The following is a 21,714-nucleotide window of genomic DNA, read 5'->3' on the forward strand; positions in this document are numbered from 1 at the left end:
ATGCAGCGCAAAAAATACTGCAGAATGGGAAAAAAACTGCCAAGTGCCTATGTGAATTGAAATCTTTCGAGTCAACCGCTGCTAGCAAGGAGAGAAGAAGCAGAATACGTGAAGAAACACCGCAAGTAATCTGCACACCAATTTCATAAACAAAACGCTATACAATACTTAATTTTATGAATGAAAAAACACACAACACTGGTGTAATATTCTGCAATATTTATTATATATTTCACAAAAAGGTTTCTGGCTGTTATGCCATCATCAGGTACAAAAATAAATATGTGATGCAGCGAAATGTTGTAGGATCAAAGATTTTAAGCCAATGTACCTCACACTATCTCCATTTTCAGAGATGAAAAATGTAATTTTAGATTTAGGAATAAAAAGACAAGAATTATTTCAGTGTAAATGAGATGTAAGATTATTTAACTAAGATGCGTACTTTAAGAGCTATGAGCATTTGCTCATTTTCTCTACTGTCAAAAACATATATTCTGCTGAACAAGTGTCTCCAGCTCTTAAGGTATGCAGTTTACAGCCCATTTGTACTGGACATATCTTTCTTGTTTTAGTCCGTACTACCTCCTCCGAAAATATGGAGATTGCAGTAGAAGAGACGTGTTGCACAGTTTCGAAGATGAACAAGTGTACATAGCTCTTAAAGTATGCATTTTAGAGCCCATGATTACTGTACATTGTTTTCTTGTTTGGGTCCATTCTAACCACTTCTGAAAACTGCCTACTCTACAGACTTAGTAACAGCAGTACCGGCACATGTATTCAACTGTCAGAGGTATCAGAACGTTTTTTATAATTTTCGACCTGGTCATTTGCGGACCTAGGTCTCTTACCTGAAACTGATACATTTGTCCTTCGTCATAATTCCTGAAAGTTAATGACATCATCACGGAGTCACCCTGTAGTTTATAGCTCTTTGCTGTAACTGAAACATCAGTACCTTCTTTTGTAAATTCACACCGTCATAGGATTATAAGACCAAAGATATACTTCTGACTTTTAGCACTTCTCAACATGGTATTATATTCTGTCGCTTACCACAGTTTACTTGATTTAATGTGACAACTTAATGGCAGAAAGTTGGACGTCCATAACACTGTTCATGTGCTGTTCATTTTTGGAACACAACCTACGACCAGCTTAGAGACAAAAGTGATGACACTTTCTGAAGGACCTGACCATCATTTTGCAGGACAATGCTCAAGCACGTGCACTGCAAGCTGTTACTGATTTGTTTGACTGACGGGGCTGCTAAGTGCTATACCACCTACTGCACTCCCCTCACTTAAGCTCTTGTCAGTTCAACCTGATTTCTAAACTGAAGGAAACACTTCACGGCATTCGCTTCAGAACTGCTACAAATTCGTCGGGCAATAGACCGTACCACTCGAACTGTCAACACTACTGGCACTGCTAAGAGTATCCTACGACTTTCACATCGCTGGCAACGGGTTGTACACAATACTGGTGACTACTTTGAAGGCGACTAAAACTTTGAAACACGTATCTATTTTGTACGAGCTGTAAATAAATAATTGCCACTATTAAAGATCCAACCCTTGTACTGTCACGTTCAAGCTTACGGATACCCAGCACGTGAAATATTAATACTTATATGAAATTATTATTTTCCAGTTGCATATCTGTGAGGGAAGATATATAATAAGCAAAAAGTAATCTAGGGTACAGTACTGCCCAACATTGAAAATAGGTACAACATACTTCATTATTTTTGTCAGAGCAACACATCTTGTTTGTAAAATAACTCAATTTCAATTAATACAGCGAAGCCGGATACCAGTGTGGGAAAGAATGACAATTTATTTATTTAATTGATCACATGTGCACTCCCACAGAATAAATTCCTACATCCAGTTTGGTGAGATCTCTGAAAAATGAATGTATGGTCGTCTGCTAATCGCAGATAGTGAGTGTGAATATATGATCATCTTTGAGACGATCCTTTGGCCACATTTGGTGGGACCAAAGAGATGAAATTTACCTGAGCTTTGAGCACCTGAAATGTGGCTGACCAATATGGTAGCAAGGGGCTCCCCCACTTCAGCTGAGGTGCGAGAGGACCTGAAGAACGGCCATGTTTCAGCACTCTGCCGCTGGATCTTGTGTTGTTAAGACCTGTCTTAGGTGTGCTCCGTAAAGACAAAAGAGTGGAGACATGGTATGCATGTGGAATATTTAAGAGTAGTTTGAAATAATAATTTCTCTATTTCGGGAACTTTTGTGGGGAGAATTAAATGTCAGGCAGGTAATATTAATGGGATCGTAGTAATCTTCGGAAGTGACCAACGGTCACAATGAAACCACGTGTAGCAATAAGTTGAAATACTTCTGTGTGCTTAAGTTAAGCTGAATTACTAGCGTTTGTGCTATAAGTTGAAATATTTAAGAAATTGCGTGTGCAGGACTTGAAATTAGAGACGAGTACTTCCACGTGGTGAGTACTGTGTGAGTCTCAATCTGTGTATGAGACAAAGGATAAAGAGAAGTACTCGTCCATGGTATCAGTTGAGGACTCGCGTGTGTGATGAATATGCTCTTAATATTACTTTGCGTGTTATGTTTCCGTGTGACGCTTGATTCAAACTATAATACTCTGAGAGAGAAGCAAGGTGAGTCAGCCGTCTATCCAGCAACGCCACTTGGCTTGCATTGCACAGGAAGACGTGCATATATCTCCAGAGTTCAAAGTAGGAAAGAAGAATCGCGAAGTGGGGCAGTGTCGTGTGAAACTGGGATAAATACTAATTGAAGTGGGAAAGCTGAAAGTGATAATGTTGTGACTATTCCCTGTGTTGTATTCCATGTTGTAGTGTGGTGTATGTCATGTAATTTAAGTATGTGTGGTTTGCATGGGAGAGTAGCTAGGTAGTTTCAGAGGTAGTGGGTTATGCGTGTTCCTTTTGTACCGCTCGGTCTGGAGGAAAGTTTCGTGATGATGGTTGTGAGAGTCGAAGTGTGAGATATAGCAAAAAGATCCACCATCCTATCCAGAAAGTGCACTGTAGCGTTAAATAATTACGAGACCATAAGATAGAGAATCACCAATGTAAAGCCATGCCCACTGGGCGGAATTTCTCATGTGTTATTGTTGTAGGTTATAGAATTTGTGTGTTTAGGTTATAGAATTTATCGGAATAAATAAGATAGTGAAAAGAAAAAGATTGGTGGCCTTTTCCTTCGAATTGTATGTTGTGATGATATCCAGAATTTATAATGTGTGCGCCACTCATATTCAGTGCGATGGCCACGTGTTGATAAAAGCCGTTAAATAAAAAAAGAAAATGTGGTATTGCCAGTGTGTAGTGACCAGTCAGAGTTCTGTAAATTACTGATAGTCAGATGTGCGTTTCCGTTGCGTATTATTCATACAGGAGGACAATTTGTAACTTAATTGTGAGTACAAGAGTTCATATTACTCGATAAATAAGAATGAATCCACTCGCTTGGCAGACCACTCATCTTGCAGGCCTGACTGCTTGATGCCACAGTATGAACAAGGCATGTGGGTGCCTCTCATAATTTCGACCATGCCAGGATATTTTGCTGTTAGGGTTTGCTGTTAAGATTTTTTATGGAATGTATTGTGATAGCGCTAAGAAGTAAATTTTTTTTGTTTGCAATTTCTTTCTGGATTGGTGAGGATCTTTTATTTTTTTTATGTAATCGCTTGCTACGTCGTCCAAGGCTGGAAGATCGTTGTATAATTTTTTTTGTGTAATGTCCGTAGTAACTAGGTCGCAGTCGAAAAGTGTAGTCACCATGGAGAATAGTGATTCTGGGGTGAACGTAGCAGTGCAGCAGGAAGTAGGTGTCGACCATGGGCTAATGAGCGAGAACGGCCAATACTCGGAAGGGGCTGAATTGTTCTGCAGACCGCGGCTAGGTGATCCTTTAAGCGGCGGGCTTTGTCCACAACCAGGGGCTTTCCCCGACGACGTGGGCGAGCCGGGACTAGGTCAGGTATACAGTGAAAGTGTAACTACCCTTAGCGAAGCTACGGTTTCTCAGGCAAACGAGGTGAGCGCACTGAAAGTAGCAAATGACAATGTGCTACTGCAGTTTTTACAGAGGATGGATAGAGATAATAAGGAGAGAGATAGAGATAATAAGGAAAGATTGGAGGCAAATGAGGAAAGATTGGAAGCGATGAATAGAGATAATAAGGAGAGAGATAGGGAGATTAAGGAAATATTGGAAGCGATGGATAAAGATAATAAGGAAAGATTGGAAGCGATGGATAAAGATAGTAAGGAAAGTATGGAGGCATTGGATAAGGGAAATAAAGGGGCAATGGGGAAGCTACACTCAGTTATCGATGAGCGTCTGCCCGCAGTTAATAATCGGTTAGATGAGGAGGAGAAGAATCTGGATGCGGTGAAGCAAGTATGTGATGCCGTGAAAGAAAAAGCCAATAATTTGGAGGTACGAATAAGTGCAATAGAGAGCGATATTACAGAACGTAGGGATGTGTTGCTGGATGAACGAATCAAAGAGACAGTGGAGGACTTACTTGCAGATAAACAAGGGGCATTAGACAGCGTGGAAGCTCAAGTCACCGGGCAGGAAGTGGCGCTAAATAAACACAGGGATGAAGTTGCGGAGCTAGTGGTCAGAATGAATACGATTAGCGCAGATGTAGAAAAGATCAGTATAAGAGGCGAAACAGGCTCTGACCGTACGCAGCTGGAGGTTTATGCCGACCAATAGGAGATACAATCACTATTACAGTTTAAAGAGGCACAGTTAGAAACAAATAGGAAACAAAGGGAAGAACTAGCACAGTTGCAATTAGCGTGCAGAAGCGAAGGTGAAACACCACCAGGTAGACTGCAGAGGGAGAGTGAGATAAATTCAAAAAACGAAAATAGGCAGAAAGAGGAAGACGAGCTCAGAGAGTTAGAAGAACGGTTGTGTCGGATAAAACAGGTGGCAAACCCAACTGGGTATAGTCCACGGCTGTCTCAATTTCAAGATTCATTACCTTCATCGTGGGGACTGCTCCTCAAAATGAAGTTTGTGTGTAACCATTTGAGGGACGAGGCTAAAGCGAAAATGCAGGAAGTTATTAAAGACTGTAGTAGCTATTTAAATGAATTCTGGTCGAAAAGTAAGCGGGACCAGGTTAAGCAAAGCATATTGATGATGCCAAATTGTAACGAAGGTGGTATAAGAGATCCAGTGGCGTGCTATCAGGAAATGCTGAGACGAAATAGGTATTTGGATGTGCCATGCGAAACTGGGGAGCTCATTAGGATCTGTATAACGAAGTTGCCAGTGAAATTGCACAGAGATATAGTGATAGCAGGCAGAGGCTTAGACGATTCCGCGTCATTTCAGCACTTGTTACAGGAACTGGGAAATGAGAGCAACATTGTGAACGGAGACACGACTCATAGGTCAGACAGAGTCGAGGACAGGAACGGCAGAAACTATCAGAATGACAGGAGAGTATGGAATCCTGGCATTTCTTTCTTGTCGTAATAGATTGATGGATAGGAGAAACTAATCCAACATATCAGCCCTTAACATCTTACTTTAAAACACATGCAGCTGGCACTGAAAATTGTCTATGTAGCAGACATACTCTACTAATATGTAGGAATGCAAATACCATATTTCTGATCAGAGAATAAAACACCAGTAATGGCATCTGTTAGGCTGGTCTCTCAGAGCAAAATTTGCAAATTTTTATTTGGAACAGTAAAGTAAAAGGACTGTTTCCTCAAAACAAACCAGTTGCTAAAAAAATGTTATGTAATAGTGCCAATGAGTCCAGTTTAAATAGTGCGATTTGACTATTGCAGGTACTTAACACGTAATGTAAAAAGTCAACATTGTGATCTGTATGGAATAGGGTACGTTTATACTGCTGTTACAGGTAACATCAGTAATGTAATCGAAGTTTTTAAATTAGATGCCATCTGATCTATAGTATGTCATAGTCGTGGTGACAGTTATAATGAGGTGCTGCGTATGGTTGTTCGGAATCTGGTGTTAGTGAAAGAGGCCACTGGCACCAAAGTTTCTAACACTTGGGCTGTCCCATCTCTCCCAGCTTGTATACTCTCTGCACACATTTAATTTTCACGTAAACACAGATTCCTAACTAGCAAATTGTTTACTGTGTATAGTGAACCATTTAGAGTGAGGCGGATTGTCCATGAAAATGCTGTACTGATTGAGACGATCAAGGGAAAACAATCGTGTGGGCCTCATCACATTTCTAACATCAAATTATGGAAAACGTAAGGGTAGATCGAAAGTAGGCAAGTTATGGTAGATAGTCAGTGTATTTATTTGTGGTGTGTAACGTTGTGCAGGTTCAAATCGAACATAATAATTTTCAGGCTGGATGTCAGGAAGTATGACGGAATAGACTGGTCGAATGAGTCATGAACAGGAGTCGACAGAGAGGTGTATGTACGTATTTTTTGTCATATGAATAAGGATCAAGCAGAAACGACGTGATGATTAATGAGTGGATAAAGATGGTAGATAGAGAGAGAAGCGACGCGATAAATAGTAGTGGATAAAGGTGATATTTAAGGAGAGAAGTGACGTGAAGCAGTGTGATTAATAAAGAGAGATTCGACGTGATGAAACAGTGGTAAATAAAGGTGAGTAGAATTAATAATGTGGAGATGTCTTAGATGTATGTTACAGAGAGGCCTGTGTATGCTGCAATCGAGATTGATACGAATGGCGAAGGAAGACCAGGAAATGATGGAGTAATGGACGGACGGAGAGCCGAAATACGAATGAAGAGAAGAGGACAACTGCATAACGTGAAGGGACATAAAGGGAGTATGAGATCCAGATGGTGAACGTTGTGGAATACTGACGTAAGATGTAATATAAGTGTAAATCTAATTCTTACCATAACATTTGTAATACGAAAATAATAACTTTTGTTGTTGTTGTTGAAGCCTGGTACCAGTATAACTAATCAAAACGGTACCAAGAATGTGTACAGTTATTTTGCAGGATGAATAATTTGTGAATTTTTTTGTTCTTAGATGAAATGTCGCAATTCTAAGTTGATATGTAGCAGGATGAATAATCGGTAAAGTGAATGCAGAGGTAAGTCGATGGAGAGAGGTGCCAGAGTGAAAGGACGAATTCGGAGACTGGAAAGCTATCTCCGAAACAGCTTTATGTGTTATGTGGTTGAGTATAAGGGAGCAAAGGTATGGTATGTTTTCGTGAGTGTGGTGGTGTTAAGGTTAGCTGACTTCTAGACCTATTCTGTTAGTGTATTAATGGATTGAATGAGAAGGAAAATGTTATGTCTGGTGAGTGAGAGTCGTAGAGTAGTGTGATCAATGCGCACACTCCTGTAAAGGGGATGCTACCGATCCATAACTAAAACATTATTGTGCTTTATTTTTTTATTTGGACGAACCTCGATGGCAGGTCAGGATCTGACATCATGTGGATGATACATACATGTCCTAGAAATGTTGTTATATATAATAAAAAAGTAAAATATATAAAAAGATACTAATTTCAGTCTGTCACAAGCACAAAAGTGCATTGTACGTTGTAGATTTAGGGTCATCAGTTTCAAAAATGTTTATTGTGTTAGGATGTTAAAGTAGTTTACTATTTAACAACATTTGGTAGGTAATTGTGAGCTGTGTAGATTACTTCTTATTTTTTTGTTAGAACACTTTCAAGGGGTATTAATTTCAGTCTGTCACAAGCACAAAGGTTCACTGTATATTGTAGTTTTAGAATCAACAGTTTCTAATATTTTCACTGTGATAGGATGTTAGAGTAGTCTATTATTTGATATTGTAATTATGAGCTGTATAGATTGTTTCTTATTCCTTTTGTTTTTTTTTATACTTTCATGTTTTGTATGAGGGACGACAGGTACAATCAATAGCACAAGTGTGGGCTGTATATAGAAAAGGGATAAATGTTGATGTTGTATGTGTAGAAAACTAGGGTGTATGATTTTACGTTTTTTAGAACAAAGATTCTTTTATTACCAATGTATCTAACAGATCATACATGTAATCAATGAGTATTTAAATACTGTAAGAATATCCTTTTATCTGTAATGTTGCAAGATGCACGGAAGGGTCTGACTGATTGGGTGTCGTAGCGCTGAGGTGCTCATGCAGAACGCGCCCGTACCTGCATAAGAAGGCGGGAGGCCAAGCTGACATCGCCATGGGAGAGGCGACAGAGCCGCGGCACTCCCAACTCCACTGCCGGTCGGGGTACACTCCACGTGCCCACTACAGCAGGTCAATGGCCTGGGGCGACATGCACGTACCACTGGCCATTCATAAGTTCCGCCACCCTTACGACTGGGGAAAGTATCCCGCGGAGGCAACAGCTGGTGGTTTCTTCTGCTCAACGGCGGAGCGACGGCAGAATGAACGATGCGCGGCAGAGTCCGGCGGGCATTTTTTACCAGCAACTATTAACTAGTACTGGACTGTGGAGCCGTGAAACAAGATGACTGCTCGTATGTCTCCGTAAGGTGGAAAATGACGGACTGGTGTTTCCACGTTGTGAGTGATGGAAAAGATTTTGTCTTTAGCAGACACGACGATTGTTTTGTTTTGTCTTGACCACTGAACGGTGGGATCCATAAACTTTTGGCAGTGACTTGTTAAGTGTGCTTTGTGAATTGCATGTGGTATGCTTGGTATACTTAAAGAGGACAATTGTCGTTTGGTGACTAATTATTGTATGAACGCATTTGTAGTAGGAGACATATCTTTAATTAATGTGGGGATAAGTGCTGTTTGTTGGAACTTACGACTTTTAATTACACCATGAACTGAAAGGACAGAACCGTGGGTAATAGTAGTTGTAGGGCCATTTCTGGACGACCAGATTCGTGTGGATGGTACTCTGAGAGTGACTATCACATTTGTGTTTAATGTGAGATACAGTTTACTGTTCAGTGCGTGTTCAAAATGCCGATTTGAGAGACCTAAAGACTTTCGTCCGGGTAACCATGGGAGAGCTTTGACACTGAGACAGTGTTTCTAGGGAACCTGTCAGCAACTTTTTTGACCCCAAGAAAATCACAGAATGAAATGATTCCTTGTGACTCGCAAGATAGAGAATAATGTATTTGTACTTGTAATTGTTTAAATTTTTTTTATATGTTTCATTCCTGAAGGGACAGCAAGTTTAACTGTATTTCATTAACATTTGTATTTAGAATAGTTAGTGTTTTCTTTTTTTTTGTTCTGGATTACCAGTTCATGTAACATGTTTATTAGAATATTTGGTACAATGATGCTTTAATTATTAGCCAGTGGCGCAATACTAACGTAGCGGCTCTTGTTGCATTGGTCAGTAAGGTTGTCACAGGGGACAAGAGTTTGCATTGCACAACAAATATCGGAATTAACTGATGCATTTTGATGTCGTGGACAGTAATGATCTTGTTGGTGTGTTGACTGAAGCCACTTATTTGCATTATCACAGTGGTGATATTTCACATTAAAGTGTAACGAAGGCTAGTCGAAATGCAAGTTCTTGTCGTCTAAATGTGTAACAACAGAGAAATGAGCAGTAGAATAAGAGATGAGAGCTACTGGTAGATTCAAGCACTTACTGCTAACTATTTACTGCGTGTATTGATCAAAGTTGATGGACTGACTAGCTCAGCAGCAGGTATTTGTACTGGTGGACAAGGATAAGGTTGAACTCACAGTTGAGTAGTGGTGGCAATTGCTTAAGTGATGATAGTTAATGAGGTATGACATCATGTCTTAGATTGACTATATTACATAACCAGTATGTAACTTGTGGTATATTTCATTGTTTTTTTGTCTCAGTTTAATTTCTCCGTAGGTTTGATGTACATTTTAGAGTAATGGTATGGAGCCTGATATTCTACATGTAACTAGTGTACGCAATTTCTTTTCTTTTGTTGATTTTGTTTTGTATTTAGACATTGCCGTGTAAAGATTATTACAACGCAATTTATGAATGTCAGATTACTTGTTCTGTGTTTGGACGGTGAGGTATTTAAAATTTTATGAGTACAATTAGTATTTTTTTATTTGTTTTAGAATTATTGAAGTTTGGATTACTCCTAAAAATAACGGAGATCCCGATAACTAAGCAAATTTTTATCTCACCATTATTTTTTATTTGTACGATGTAATGTTTTATTTGTCATGTGGATTGTTGTAAATTTTTATGTGTACGTTACTCCAAATTGTGGAGAGTACAATAATGCAACAACTGTGTCAATAATTTGGTAAAGTAACAGCATTTGGTCGTCTATTTGAGGTCACCAGCGGCTAAGGTCTTCTCCTGGTTGTTTTGATGACTTGCTACGTTAGTTCTAATACAGATTTCTTACAAAAAATGTTCAGAACTACCCTCGCATTGCAAGGATAGTACCATGCCATTTTTTTCTGCATGGGTAGCCGGTGGTGAAAGGGTACAGTACCGCCCGACATTGAAAATAGGTACAACATACTTCATTATTTTTGTCAGAACAACACATCTTGTTTGTAAAATAACTCAATTTCAATTAATACAGCGAAGCCGGATACCAGTGTAGGAAAGAATGACAATTTATTTATTTAATTGATCACATGTGAACTCCCACAGAATAAATCCCTACATCCAGTTTGGTGAGATCTGTGAAATGAATGAATGTATAGTCATCTGCTAAACGCAGATAGTGAGTGTGAATATATGATCATCTTTGAGACGATCCTTTGGCCAACTTTGGTGGGACCAAAGAGATGAAATTTACCTGAGCTTTGAGCGCCTGAAATGTGGCTGACCAATATGGTAGCAAGGGGCTCCCCCACTTCGGCTGAGGTGCGAGAGGACCTGAAGAATGGCCATGTTTCAGCACTCTGCCGCTGGATCTTGTGTTGTTAAGACCTGTCTTAGGTGTGCTCCGTAAAGACAAAAGAGTGGAGACATGGTATGCATGTGGAATATTTAAGAGTAGTTTGAAATAATAATTTCTCTATTTCAGGAACGTTTGTGGGGAGAATTAAATGTCAGGCAGGTAATATTTATGGGATCGTAGTAATCTTCGGAAGTGACCAACGGTCACAATGAAACCACATGTAGCAATAAGTTGAAATACTTCCGTGTGCTTAAGTTAAGCTGAATTACTAGCGTGTGTACTATAAGTTGAAATATTTAAGAAATGGCGTGTGCAGGACTTGAAATTAGAGACGAGTACTTCCACGTGGTGAGTACTGTGTGAGTCTCAATCTGTGTATGAGACAAAGGATAAAGAGAAGTACTCGTCCATGGCATCAGTTGAGGACTCGCGTGTGTGATGAATATGCTCTTAATATTACTTTGCGTGTTATGTTTCCGTGTGACGCTTGATTCAAACTATAATACTCTGAGAGAGAAGCAAGGTGAGTCAGCCGTCTATCCAGCAACGCCACTTGGCTTGCATTGCACAGGAAGATGTGCATATATCTCCAGAGTTCATAGTAGGAAAGAAGAATTACGAAGTGGGGCAGTGTTGTGTGAAATTGGGATAAATACTAATTGAAGTGGAAAGCTGAAAGTGATAATGTTGTGACTATTCCCTGTGTTGTATTCCATGTTGTAGTGTGGTGTATGTCATGTAATTTAAGTATGTGTGGTTTGCATGGGAGAGTAGCTAGGTAGTTTCAGAGGTAGTGGGTTATGCGTGTTCCTTTTGTACCGCTCGGTCTGGAGGAAAGTTTCGTGATGATGGTTGTGAGAGTCGAAGTGTGAGATATAGCAAAAAGATCCACCATCCTATCCAGAAAGTGCACTGTAGCGTTAAATAATTACGAGACCATAATATAGAGATTCACCAATGTAAAGCCATGCCCACTGGGCGGAATTTCTCATGTGTTATTGTTGTAGGTTATAGAATTTGTGTGTTTAGGTTATAGAATTTATCGGAATAAATAAGATAGTGAAAAGAAAAAGATTGGTGGCCTTTTCCTTCGAATTGTATGTTGTGATGATATCCAGAATTTATAATGTGTGCGCCACTCATATTCAGTGCGATGGCCACATGTTGATAAAAGCCGTTAAATAAAAAAAGAAAATGTGGTATTGCCAGTGCGTAGTGACCAGTCAGAGTTCTGTAAATTACTGATAGTCAGATGTGCGTTTCCGTTGCGTATTATTCATACAGGAGGACAATTTGTAACTTAATTGTGAGTACGAGAGTTCATATTACTCAATAAATAAGAATGAATCCACTCGCTTGGCAGACCACTCATCTTGCAGGCCTGACTGCTTGATGCCACAGTATGAACAAGGCATGTGGGTGCCTCTCACAATTTCGACCATGCCAGGATATTTTGCTGTTAGGGTTTGCTGTTAAGATTTTTTATGGAATGTATTGTGATAGCGCTAAGAAGTAATTTTTTTTTGTTTGCAATTTCTTTCTGGATTGGTGAGGATTTTTTATTTTTTTTATGTAATCACTTGCTACGTCGTCCAAGGCTGGAAGATCGTTGTATAATTTTTTTTGCGTAATGTCCATAGTAACTAGGTCGCAGTCGAAAAGTGTAGTCACCATGGAGAATAGTGATTCTGGGGTGAACGTAGCAGTGCAGCAGGAAGTAGGTGTCGACCATGGGCTAATGAGCGAGAACGGCCAATACTCGGAAGGGGCTGAATTGTTCAGCGGACCCCGGCTAGGTGATCCTTTAAGCGGCGGGCTTTGTCCACAACCGGGGGCTTTTCCCGACGACGCGGGCGAGCCGGGACTAGGTCAGGTATGCAGTGAAAGTGTAACTATCCTTAGCGAAGCTACGGTTTCTCAGGTGAACGAAGTGAGCGCACAGAAAGTAGCAAATGACAATGTGCAATATGGAGTGTCACGTGGTCGGCACACTATTGTTGCGGTCGTTGTCGGTGAGCCGTGTGTCAGCTCTCAACATATATCGCCCTGTTAAGATTGTTCTGAGTCCTCCCATTCATCGTTAATTGATTCTTTCATATTTATCGCTATGCTGCGTACGATTCTGACGAGTTGACGGGAGAAGGCTGTAAGCTCTTGCTGTGAGCACCCGGGGGCCACGGCTGGGGTTCCGAGTCACTACTCGGTGGGAGCGGCAACGGATGTCTTGAAATTTTCCACCTGGAGGCGGGAATGATGGGCTAGTAACTCGCCTAACCTGATAAATGGTATTTCGCCGCTGTGGGTGCAGAGAAGATGAGGGCTCCGGTGACAGAGTGCGTGGCTGCGTGACTGTGCCCAGTTGGGTACGCTGGCGACGTGCACACAGTCGGGTGTAAGGAAGCTTTGCATCGGAGTTCACCTGCTGTTTCTCTGATAAACTGCAAGTTAAGTTGGTTAAAGGTTTAGATGTTAATTGAAGAATTTTGTTTTGTGCAACCAGCGTCTTTTGTGCCTTGTGGCCTGCGTTCGGGTTTTCTGTCCCTGTCGCCCGTGTATTTATAGACAGTGATGTTTTCTGATTCTTATTAGTACTGCCCGGTAGGAAGTGTATTTTTGGTCAGGGATTATGGTTAAGTTTGCCTTTCATTGGTGGTTTTTTTTTAAAATTACGTGGCTTTAAAATTGTTAGTTATTGTAAAGGGTGAATGACTGTATTTTTACTTTGATTGTTTTAATCTACTTGGCATCTTTTGAAAATGCTAATTCTGCCTCCCTGTTAGCGAGCCCTTGTAATTTAATGTCTTGTTGTGGCAAAATTTAAAAGAAGTGGCTCCCTACATTTTCGGTAGCGAAATTGTATGCAAGTTGTTTTTCTTTCATTTCTTGGAAAGTTTTAACTTTGTTATTAATGCTTTATCAAAGTCTGTTTCAAGTAAAATGGCTTGGCTATTAATGGTAAAGTAAAGTTTTTTAATTTCATTGCTTGGAAAATTTTGATTTGTTATCAAATGTTTTAGCAAAACTGGTTTTTAAATAAAATGGCTTGGCCGTTAACTGTAAAGTAAATTGTTTTGAAAAGGCACTCATGCCTGCTAGCTTTTTTGTATCTGTTTCTGGTCAAGTGGTAAAGAAATGACTTTTAATAGTTGAAGTAATCAATAAAGAAATTTTAAATTGCAACTCGACAGTAAGCAACTAATTTTGGCCCCGTTTCCCAACTGGGGGTTTTCCTTGATTAATCGTAACACCCTCGTCTCAGTCGGGCTTCTTGACTGATCGGTCGAGTAGCTCCCCACTTGCCCTCACGACCCTGAGTACACCCCATACCAGCCCTCCCACCAAAGAAAAATCCCTGGCAGTAGCGGGCATCGAACTCAGGTCCCACGCACGGCGGTCAGTCGCGCTGATCACGCAGTGCGAAGGCTGGAAATGCTACAGTACAAGTTTGGTGGCCATTGGCCAACGCATTCATGACGTAAAACTTTCCATTTCCGTCAGCGTATTTGCAGGCTCTTACCACTTTTGACACCTCGCGCCCTTTATCTGCTGTAGGCGGGGAATCAGCCTAATGGTCGGCGGTGGCTCCGTGGGATTTCGGAGTTGTTTACGAGAAGCGGAGGCCATCGCCCCGGTCTTCCGCAGCGCGTGTTAATTGCGCGGCCGTTGCGTTCTCCGCCCCCGGTGACCCCGATCTGCCGCCTGCGCCCACGCGGCCTCGCAGGCTACCGAGAACGCGGCAGCGCCAGCGGCGAGCCCCCACCCACCGTGCCGTCTATAAGAGGCGGCCGCGAGCAGCTCCAGTGCTCTCCGTCTCCGAACATGCTCCGTACTTGGGTGTGTTGTGCAACTGTGACAAACACTCCTAGATAAAAAAAAAATTGCAGCTCCCTCAAACATTCGCAAGAAACTAATAAATCTTATCCCTAAATCACTACACCTCACGGTACGGTAGATGGCAGCAGCAGACAATGCACAGATTGCGCGATCTACATCTACATACATACTCCGCAATCCACCATACGGTGCGTGGCGGAGGGTACCTCGTACCACAACTAGCATCTTCTCTCCCTGTTCCATTCCCAAACAGAACGAGGGAAAAATGACCGTCTATATGCCTCTGTACGAGCCCTCTTATCTTATCTTTGTGGTCTTTCCGCGAAATATAAGTTGGCGGCAGTAAAATTGTACTGCAATCAGTCTCAAATGCTGGTTCTCTAAATTTCCTCAGTAGCGATTCATGAAAAGAACGCCTCCTTTCCTCCAGAGACTCCCACCCGACTTCCTGAAGCATTTCCGTAACACTCGCGTGATGATCAAACCGACCAGTAACAAATCTAGCAGCCCGCCTCTGAATTGCTTCTATGTCCTCCCTCAATTCGACCTAATACGGACCCCAAACGCTCGAGCAGTACTCAAGAATAGGTCGTATTAGTGTTTTACAAGCGGTATCCTTTACAGATGAACCACATCTTCCCAAAATTCTACCAATGAACCGAAGACGACCATCCGCCTTCCCCACAACTGCCATTACATGCTTGTCCCACTTCATATCGCCCAGATATTTAATCGACGTGACTGTGTCAAGCGCTACACTACTAATGGAGTATTCAAACATTACGTGATTCTTTTTCCTACTGATCTGCATTAATTTACATTTATCTATATTTAGAGTTAGCTGCCATTCTTTACACCAATCACCGAGCGGGGTGGCGCAGTGGTTAGACACTGGACTCGCATTCGGGAGGACGACGGTTCAATCCCGCGTCCGGCCATCCTGATTTAGGTTTTCCGTGATTTCCCTAAATCACTCCAGGCAAATGCCGGGATGGTTCCTCTGAAAGGGCACGGCCGACTTCCTTCCCAATCCTTCCCTAATCCGATGAGACCGATGACCACGCTGTCTGGTCTCCTTCCCCAAAACCAACCAACCAACCTTTACACCAATCACAAATCCTGTCCAAGTCATTTTGTATCCTCCTACAGTCACTCAACGACGACACCTTCCCGCACACCACAGCATCATCAGAAAACAGCCGCACATTACTATCCACCTTATCCAAAAGATCATTTATGTAGATAGAAAACAACAGCGGGCCTACCACACTTCTTTGGGGCACTCCAGATGATACCCTCACCTCCGGTGAACACTCACCAATAGATTTCTCATCCAGTAAACGCACTTGAATGTTAATTGTACGTGTGAATACCGTGTTATGCTTCGTGTAAGATGGGAGCAACATATACCAGCACATGTCGCATTTCGACAGCTGTAGACAGTTTTCCGAAATTATTTCACCAAAGTCTTCAATAAATATTCCTGAATTCGAGTCAAGAGCAGCTAACAAGATAGGTAATTTAGAACTAGATTCCGTCGATGTCACGAGGCAACTTAAGACACTTCGAATCGGCAGCTATACTATAACTAGATGACAACTCTGCAATTCACACTTACGTGCCTCGCAGAGGGCTCATTGAACCATCTTCAGACTATTTCTCAACCGTTCCACTCTCTAAAAGCGCCTGGGAAAAATGAACACCTGTCATATCCGGCGAGCACTGATACATTACGTTGAACATTTCTGCCTGCATAGGTCGGTGACAGTAAAATATTTCCACGTTAAGAGCAGAAACTTGGTGTATGAGATTTCGTGAAGAAATCTAGCCGCAACGAAAATCGCCTTTGTTTCAATGATTTCCGCCCCAACTCACTTATCATAACCGTTACATTTTCTCCCATATTTCGCGATAATACAGCACTAGGTCCTCGTTTGGACTTTTTCAGTGTTGTCTCGGGGGATCTCATAAGAATCCTATACCACACATCAGTACTCTAGCAGAGGACGAATAAGCCTAGTGTAGGTAGTCTCTTTCGTGGATAGGTTGCATCTTTTAAGTGTTCTGTCAATAAACTGCAGTCTTTGGTATACATAACCCACAGCATTGTCTATGTAACTGTTGCAACTTATGTTGCTCGTAATTGCAGTTCCTAGTTATTTACTTGAACTGACAACCTTTAGATCTGTACGACTTATCGTGTAACCGAAACTCAACGGATTTGCTTTTGTTTTCATGTGGATGACCAAAAACTTTACCTTATTTAGAGTCAACTGTCATTTTCCGCACCCTATAGAAATGGTGTCTAAGTTATTTTGCAGTTGGTTTTGATCTTCCCATGACTTTACTAGGCAGTGAATGACAGCATGATCAGCAAACAATTTAAAATTTCTGCTCAGATTGTCTCCTAAATCGTTTATATGGACTAGGAACCGCAGATGGTCTATAACACCGTCTAGGGGAACGCCATATTATGTCACTTCTGTTTTACCCGATGACTTTTGGTCGATGACTATGTACCGATCTTTGTGACAGGAAATCACGAATTAACCTGCACAGTTTAAACCATATTGCAAGGCATACAATTTGATTAGAAGTCTGTTGTGAGGAACGGTTTCAAAAGACTTCTGGATATCTTGTATTATGGAATCAATTTTACATCCCCTGTCGATAGCACTCACTATTTCGTGAGAATAGAGAGCGAGTTGTGTTTCACAAGAACGATATTTTCTGAATCCGTGCCGGGTATGTATCAGTAAAGCGTTTTGTTGGCGTTAATTCATAACGTTCGAGCACAATGAATTACTCCTATTTCCTTTGTTGAGTGCCAGTGTGACCTGTGGAACTTTAAAGTCTTTACGTAAGGATCTTTCGTCGAACGAACGGAGCATGTGTGGAGTTATTGTATCGGCATTCTCTGAAAGGCAACTGTTTGGTGTATAATGTGGAGCGGAAGATCTTCCTTTATTGATTTAAGCTGCTTCACTACACCAAGGATATCTTCTTCTAGGTTACACATGTTAGTAGCTGTTCTTGATTTGAATTCTGGAATATATACTTCGTCTTCTTTGGTGAAGGAATTTCGGAAAACTGTGTTTAGTAACTCGGCTTTAGTGCCACTATCACCGGTAATATTAGCATTGGTATCGAGCAGTGAAAGCGTTGATTGTGTCTTGCCGCAGGTGTACTTTACGTACGACCAGAATCTCTTACGACCTTCTGTCAGATTTCGGGTCAGTTGTGGAAGCTACGTATTAAACGCATGTCGCATTGAAGTCGGCGTTAAGTTTCGAGCTTCAGTAAAACATCGTCAATCTTGGAGATTTTGTGTTCTTTTAAATTTGACATAATTTTGTCGTTGATTCTGCATTGACAACGATTTGTAGGAGAGTTTTGGAAAATACACTGAGCTCGAGCGTTCTGAAATACCTCTACGAAAACGATCTATTGACGCAGATTCAGAAAATATTGTTCTTGTGAAACACGACTGAATGTATTCACAGGAAGTAAAGAGTCCTACCAACAAGAAATCTTAAGTTGATTCAACATTTCTAGATTTCCAGAAGGCTTTTGACAGAGTTCCTCATAAGCTGCTTCTAATTAAACTGAATGCCCATGGAGTATCGTGTCAGTTCTACAACAGGATTCGCGATTTCCCGTTAGAGAGGTCACAGTTTTCACAACAATTAGCGGAAAGTCAACGAGTGAAATAGAGGTGATATCTGGGGTTCCCCAATGAAGTATTACAGGCCCTCTGCTATAGTTAATATATAAAAATGATTTATAAGACTATTTGATCAGTCATTGCACATTATTGGCAAACGATGCTGTCGTTTACTTTGTGGTAAACTCTACAGGAGATTAAAAGTAGTTGCAATATGATTTAGAAAACATATCTGTATGCTGCAAAAAGTGGCAGTAGGCCCCTATCAACAAATAATGTGAGTTCCTCCACATCAGAGAAAAAAAAACAACTAATTTCGGTTATATGATAAATTAAAGAATTTAAGATTGTAGATTCAGCTAAATATGTAGGAATTACAGTTACGAACAAATTAAGTTGGATCCATCACGTAGAAGATGTTGCAAGGAAGACGAACCAAAGATTGTGTGTTACTGCTTAGAGGAAGCAAAAGAGACTGTCTACAGTACTATTTTCGTTATCTGTTGAGCATTGCTGCGCAGTGCGCTGTCTTCACCAGATTGCTATGACCGAGGACATTCAAAAGTTCAAATAAGGGCGGCTCGCTTTGTACGAGGGCGGTTCAGAAAGTAACCTCCGATTGGTCACAGTGCGGGTTGTGGGGGGAGTAGCGACGCCATCTGTGCGTTCACGCACTCAACAGGTCAGTCGGCATCAAGCCGTGGTCGAGTGAACGTCGTACCTGCGCTAGTTTAGTTTTTGTGGCAGTTTGAAATGTGTGCTGCAATAGAAAACCCTGCCAAATGTGAAGTGCGTGCTGTCATAAGGTTTTTTACAGCCAAAGGATATTCTGCAGCAGCTATTCATCGTGAGCTTTGTGCCGTGTACGGACCAAGAGTTATGAGTGAAGGAGTTGTCCGTGAATGGGTACGTTTATTTAAAAGTGGACGAGAAAACGTTCATGATGAAGAGAGGAGTGGTAGATCATCATTGGTGACTGACGAACTCGTTCAGACAGTTGATGCAAAAGTTCGTGAAAATCGACGTTTCTCAATGTCGGAGTTGTCTATGGCTCGGGTCACAGCAGTTTGATGACGATGAAGAGCTCAAAAATGCAGTCACAAGCTGGCTCCAGGCACAAGCGGGTGATTTTTATGCAGAAGGAATTTCAAAGCTTGTGAAGAGATACGATAAGTGCCTCAATCGCTATGGAGACTATGTAGAAAAATAGTGCAAAGATGTAGTTGTAAGATGTATATATTAAAATATTTTTATTTAACTTGGTGTATTTTTTTAAATCAACCGGAGGTTACTTTCTGAACGGCCCTCGTATTATCGCGAAATAAGAGAGAGTGTGTCACGAATATGATATGCGAGTTGGAGTGGTAATCATTAAACAAAAAAGGTTTTCCGTCGCGGCGAGATTTCTTCACGAAATTTCTCCTCTAAGTGCAAAGATAATTTGTTGACCCACTACTTGATACGGTGAAATGATCAACGTGATTAGATGAGAGAAATCAGAACTCGAACGGAAAGATTCAGGTATTCATTTTTCCCATGGACTGTTCGACAGTGGAATGGTCAAGAAATAGTCCGAAAGTGGTTCTATGAACCATCAGCCAAGCACTTACACATGAACTGTAGAGTGGTTATGTAGATGCAGATGAAGATATCGTAGGTCACGGCCTTTCGAGATTGTTTATCATCCCGTGAATATAATGCGTATGAGCTTTATGTAATTGCACTAGTGGGCACTGAAGTGTCCATAAAACTGCCATGATGAAAAATATCCTCTTTTTTGTATAAATATTGACCCATAAAAATAATATCATGACGTAATGTGTCTACACTTCAGGAGCGACCTGTCACAGACACACAGTCTAAGCGGAAGCGGTAAAATCGGGCCAGTGGATTGCTTACTGTTCCTCTTGCGGTGTCACCGCCAGACACCACACTTGCTAGGTGGTAGCATTTAAATCGGCCGCGGTCCGTTAGTATACGTCGGACCCGCGTGTCGCCACTGCCAGTGATTGCAGACCGAGCGCCGCCACACGGAAGGTCTAGAGAGACGTCCTAGCACTCGTCCCAGTTGTACAGCCGACTTTGCTAGTGATGGTTCACTGACAAATTACGCTCTCATTTGCCGAGACGATAGTTAGCATAGCCTTCAGCTACGTCATTTGCTACGACCTAGCAAGGCGCCATTATCATTTGTTATTTATCTTGGGATGCATGTACAGTCAGACCGATGTTCACCAATTATGGATTAAAGTTAAGTATTCCAGCAGCTACGTACTTTTCTTGATAGTATAATTACTTCACCTGTTCCAGACCTCACGCCAGCCTGCGTGAGCTTAAACGCGTGGCTTTCGGCTTCCTCTCCTAGTGGCTTGGCTGTCTTGCCAAGTCACAACACCTCTCACAGAAACTAGCACATGATTCGATAAGTATTTCATATGTGACGCATTGTAGGTAAAATATGTACAAGGAGCATGCTTGGGTGTCAACTGTAATTCACAGCACTTTCCTATGAAGGAGATGCGAAAACATAATCTGCATAGAACATAAGATGAAATACAGGGTGAAAAGTATTTAAACCGACAAACTCTGGGAGGTTGTAGGGGACATCAAAACAAATATTTTTCCCTAATGTCATTTTTTCCGATGAGAAATATTTAAACCGGTAGAGGAAGATTTCTCTGGCGGCAAATTAATTTAACCAACAAACACTTTTCCATTTTTTTATGACCAAGAGACAACAACTAGGTAGCAGATACGGCCAAATTAAACAGTCTCCAACAACACCGACCCACACATTAACGAAGAACCGCACTTGATGAGCGCTAGTAACTGTGGCATGTGGGTTATCCTCACTCCAAAACATGCGAATTGTGCATGTTGAAGACTCTCAACACGCGCGAACGTTGCTTCATCGGTAAGCAACACAGAGGATGGAAATGTAGGATGTATTTCACACTGTTACAGGTACCACTGCGAAAACTGTGCTCTGGGTGGATAATCAACTGGTTCCAGGTTGTGGACACACTGTATGTGAAATGGATGTAGCAATTGCTCTCGAAGGACTGTTCTTACATTCGTCTGATTCGTCCCCATGTGACGTGCAATTGCACGAGTGCTGATTGAAGGATCCGCTCCACATGCTGCAAGACAGTTTCCTCAAATTGCAGCGTTCTTACTGTGCGACGGCATCCCTGTCCAAGTAATCTGCTAAGTGACCTGGTCTCACGCAGACGTTGGTACACAGCATCAAAGGTCGTATGATGCGGGATACGGCGATTAGGATATTGTTGTTGATAATCCCGCCGTGCAGCTCGTCCGTTGTGGT

This window comes from Schistocerca nitens, chromosome 8, assembly GCF_023898315.1.
Source record: "Schistocerca nitens isolate TAMUIC-IGC-003100 chromosome 8, iqSchNite1.1, whole genome shotgun sequence".
In the NCBI taxonomy this organism is placed as follows: domain Eukaryota; kingdom Metazoa; phylum Arthropoda; class Insecta; order Orthoptera; family Acrididae; genus Schistocerca; species Schistocerca nitens.